Genomic DNA, 5,083 nt, shown 5'->3' on the forward strand with positions numbered 1-5,083 from the left:
CTCTCTCTCTCTCTCTCTCTCTCTCTCTCTCTCTCTCTCCCTCCCTCCCCCTTTCTGGCTGCCATAAGGCAAGCCGTGTCCTCTACCATCCTTTGTCGCTTCCTTGGAGACAGCCAGCCATGGACTGTGACCCTCCGAAATTATAGGTCACATGAGCCTCTCCTCTTTTAAACTGCGGGCCTTAGGTGCTGTGCCTGTCAATGGAAAACTGACTAATATATATGGTTCCACACCAATAATAACCACAGACATTCAAATTAAGTAAGAGCTGCTGAAAAGCTTAATGTGAAGGTACTCAATGCTGATGAGGTTGCAGTGAGACGGGTATCTAATTTATTGTTGTTAGAGGCATAAATTGTTGAAAATATTTGGAACACAACTCAGAAATATGAGTTGAAAGCCTTAAAATGTTAATATTACATATTTCATTTTAAAATTTGTATAGGCAAGTAATTGGAAATGGAAAAAGACTTCTACCCAAAGATTAATTTCAGTATTATGAATAAGAGGAAATACTGAGAAAAGAATCTTAAATGATTATTAGTAGGAAAAAGCAGAGTCAACTATGGCATAGCAGAACTAGCTCATAAAATATCATGTAGACATAATTATTTCCAATAGGTCTTTATCAGTGGCAGAAAATAATTATGATCTGATGTGAAGTAAAGAAAAGAAGAGAAACTTCTTGAGCATGCGTTACTTCTAAAAATGTGGGAGAATAGTGACTAGGTTGCTTCTATGTCACAGTTTTAAGTTCACCCCATTTATTATTTCCATTTCTCATTGTACAATCACATGTTCAATGATTGTACACTCACATCCCCATAGTTACATAGGAAAGAAGAGACACAAGTGCCGTACTCTTCCTAGGGTTCTTTGATGCCACCAAAGGGTCTTTGATGTTTAGGTGTAGTGTGCCCTACAAAGTGTTTCTCCAGGAGCATCATTACTCAGTCTTATCCAACAGGATGTGGACTTCCTAGTGCTCCTATAGTGACGGTGGAGAAGGCTGCTTCTGGCCAAGAAATTTCCCCTAAGCATTCCTTCGCTAATCTCTCATCCTTTCTTCTCTCCTAAACACTCTCGCCAGGTCCTTCTGAGGTCACATTTCTTGGAGGACATTTGAAAGGCACTGTCCTCTTGCACAGACATCATAGTCCTGCTGCTCATTGTGAGGACACAGGTTCACTTTAGTGCTTTGCAGGGACAGCATCACACAGAGGTGCCTGAGGAGTCCTGGCACTGCTCTTTGTGAGTATGCAGAGCTGTGTAGGCCCCTGACTTTTGGCCTGGTAGTGGACCCTTGTCACTAAAAAAATGATCTTAGTTTTTGGCTCCAGAGGAGTAACAGTAAGGTGCCTCAGCAGAGAGAACCAATTATAGCAACACTGGAAGTCTAAGTCACAGGGTTGATTTGTTATGGAGATAGGAACCCTGGTCATTTCACCAGTGAGAACCAGTCCCTGGATCTTTCCTGCCTGCTGCTAGGGGTTAGGCACTGGGCTCAGGAAGTGTGAGCAGCTATCGTGAAGTGGAGTCCTTGGCAAGGGGCCTCTAGACCTATGGGAGAGCCAAGGTCTTATTAGGTATATTGTGCAATGAGGGTTTCTTATGGTGTGGCCATATGACTAAAAGGAATATGTCACTTCTTGTTTGAAATAGGACTTTTGCTTGTCATATAGCCCTAAAGTAGAAGAGTTTATGTGGTCTGTGTGAGCAGGAAGTGGTACAGACATCACACAGGGCCCTAATGCTATTTGCAGTGTGGTGAATGGCAATGAAAGCTTGAGTAGAGGGCCTTGAATCCCTACCTGCCTCAGCAATGGGAAGGGCCACACTATACCATCACAGAGAGCTGTGACATTGTTCGAGGGCTGAACACAGACTGTGGCTGGATTAGGAGCTCAGTTTTAGGGCTGAAGCTAGCTTTAGTCTTCAACGGACCAGGCCTTGCCCATGGGAGGGAGAGTGGCTTTCTTCAAGGCCATGCTCAGGATCTGGTTTAACCATAATCAGGTCCCATGTCAGAGTCAACATCAGAGTCTACTGTGTGGCTGGTACACTCAGTGTCTCTCCATTTCTTTAGGAAAAATCAATGACCCAGTAGGAGAGGCACAAAGATGGACTGTTGGATGCCAGCTTGCTCTTCCCTGATGTCACTGTTGGGCATGTGACTAAGGAAAAGGACAGCGCTAAGAAGCTGAGGATTTAAGACTAAATCTCCCATAGGCCAGCACTCTGGCTGCCACTGTCCTTCCTACCTTGGCATCTGTCAATCCAACCTCCCTTCACATGTCTCCTGCTACATAGCTTGTGAGCACAGACAGCTGCTTGATGATGACATCCAGCAGCAGGGTATCTGCCTTTCCTCCAGGGAAGCTTATGGCCTGATTGGAGTTCCACAGGCTGTGGCCCTGATTGGAGGCCTCTGTACTCTGAGCTCTACACCTGGGAAGGCCAGGGGAGTCTTCCTGGAGAAGGCGCTGTTGCTTCTGTTGGCAGGATTCTGTCAGGCAGTGAGGCCAGTATCCAATCCCATGAAGAGACACACAAAAAACTGGCAAAACTACCCCAAGCCTTTGTTAGATGTTACTTTACTTCAGACACAATATTTTGATAGTTTCCTCATAAGATGAATCAGAAACATATGCATTAATTTCTTCTCAAAAATATACACTTGTTTTACTTGGCAAAATGCAATTTGAAATTTGATGAATATGAGGCAATGGAAGAATTGTATGGGATCCAACATGGGGAGGTCTTGGAAGCGGGAGCATCTTGCAGCCTGTACCTGAAGCACTTCTCTGACCCACACATGTCACAGACCCAAGACAGCGTCCCCTCCTAGTCCCAGATACTCTTGCTGAGGCCATGTCAACACCTCAAATCTCAAACAGAAAGTCTGACCAGATCTTGATGCATGCCTTCTTTGGAATACCCAATCCTGAACTGGGCACATCCTGGCTAAGACCATCACATCTTGGAAAAGACTGAAGCTCTGTTCCTCTGAATTTGTTTGATAATATTTATTCTAATCAACCCCCTCAGCTACTCTAAACTGTTTCTCATGTAAGTGGTGTTCACATCCCACCCTAAGAAATGCTATCACTACTATTTTTGATCTACACCCGTGGGAAGGTTTGTCATGAGTAAAGTTTGGCTTTTCTTAACCCTAGACCCAAAATAAACCCAAAACTTCTTTTCATAACTTGATCATCATCTGCCTTACTTTGGCATGAAAACAGTGTTTTGGCCATGGACTTCCAACCTATTGAACTGGAGAAATACATTTTTGTTTGTTTGTTTTTGGTATTGGGAATCAAAATTGGGACCTTGTGCTTGCCAGGCAGGCACTTGTGCCATCGAGCTATACTCCCAGCTCATGGAGAAATATATTTGAGTTGTTTATAATCCACTCAGTATATGGTAATTTGTTATTGCAGCAGGCATGGACTAAGACAGTGCAGCATATTCTCAAGCTTGTGGTTCATGGGGCTGATAGTGAACACTCCTGACATGGTGATCAGCTTCCCTAAGACAGAAGGATTCAAGAGAAAGGGAGATAGAAGAAATAATCTTCATAAGCTAAGCTTGGATGTCACACAGCATTAATTCTTCCATGCGCTGTTCGTCACCCGGGTTGATCTGATGCAATCTGAGAGGGCTGTGTGACCAGGAAGGAAAGGTCTCTGAAAGCCATCTCCGAGGCTAGGGGCTTCACTTCCAGCACAGCTCTCACTCACCTATCAAGCAAATTACTCAGATGCCCTCTTTTATCCCCATGCAAGCCACTAGCTGTGACTTTTCTGCACAATGTATGTGTGCCACTGGGATTGGCCCCCTCTTTGGAGTCATTCTATAGTTTGTAACAGGTGGTAGTGCAGTCATTAACCTGAGTCTTGGGCACTTAGAGAGTGTGTAATTGCTTAGTATCAGAGTTAAGGTTACTTAAATATTAGGCGGAAAGCAAAATGTTATAGTTTGTGTCAACTTGCCCCCCCCAAAAAAAAAACAAAAACAAAAACAAACTCTCATGCAGTCATAAGGTAGATTTCTAGATTTTGTGATTAATTCATGATCCAGTGCTGGGATTATGGGTGTGAGTGCTGCTAGGATTACGGGTGTGAGTGCTGCTGGGATTATGGGTATGCATAATCGGCCTGTAGCAGATAGCCTGAATGCAGCATAAAGAAGGCAGACTTGCTCTCTGCAGCCATTGTTGCTGCTACTCCCTTTTGCTCTTTGCTGCTTCCATGAAAGGTTGCTCTCTGCCATGTGGCACTCTGCCTTGGAGCCACCTGAGTATGGACTGAAACATCCAGTAACTGTGTGTTAAATAAACCTTTCCTTCCCTAATTTTGAGTGTCAGGTATTTGTCCCAACAATGAGAGAAGAATAACCAAGACACAGGCAGAGAAGGCAATGAGGTGATAGGAGCTAGGGGACCCAGGTCCTTGTCATTAAGAAGTGGGCACTGCCTATGAGCAGAAGGAGGGGAATTGCTACTTATCAAGGGGCAGAGGAGGATAAGTGAATGGGTAGCTCTGGATCTGGTTAGCTGTCACAGAATAATGTCTTCCCCCATGTCAGCATGGTCTGAGACAATGCTAGTGATGGATGAGTCCAGATTAGTATCACCGGAGTGTCACCGTAACTATGCTAACCCACCTCCCAGGCCAGGCCCTCTGCCATGTGCACTTCACATATTAATTTGCTCACTTTCCTAAGCACCCCTGAGGGTCTACTCTTTTCCTTGCAGTACTGGGGATTGAACTCAGTACCCTTGCACTTGCCAGGCCGGCACTTACTCTACTGGCCCTTCAGGGTCTAATTTGCAATCTGTTTATCACCATCCATAGACAATAGATAGACAATACATACTGACATTTTTCAGGGTGTAGATTTAAAGGTACATGGGTTGGGAGATATTTTTCCATAATTTTATTGAGAAACAAATAGAAATGAGATAGTTTCAAACAAAATTGGGAGGACAGATTCAATAATTAACACGTTGCATAATTCTTCCTAGTGGTTAACTGCTGTACAAGATGCAGACATGATATCCTATTTACAAACACTATTA

The sequence above is a fragment of the Octodon degus genome, unplaced genomic scaffold (assembly GCF_000260255.1).
Source record: "Octodon degus isolate 3935 unplaced genomic scaffold, OctDeg1.0 scaffold00098, whole genome shotgun sequence".
Classification (NCBI taxonomy): domain Eukaryota; kingdom Metazoa; phylum Chordata; class Mammalia; order Rodentia; family Octodontidae; genus Octodon; species Octodon degus.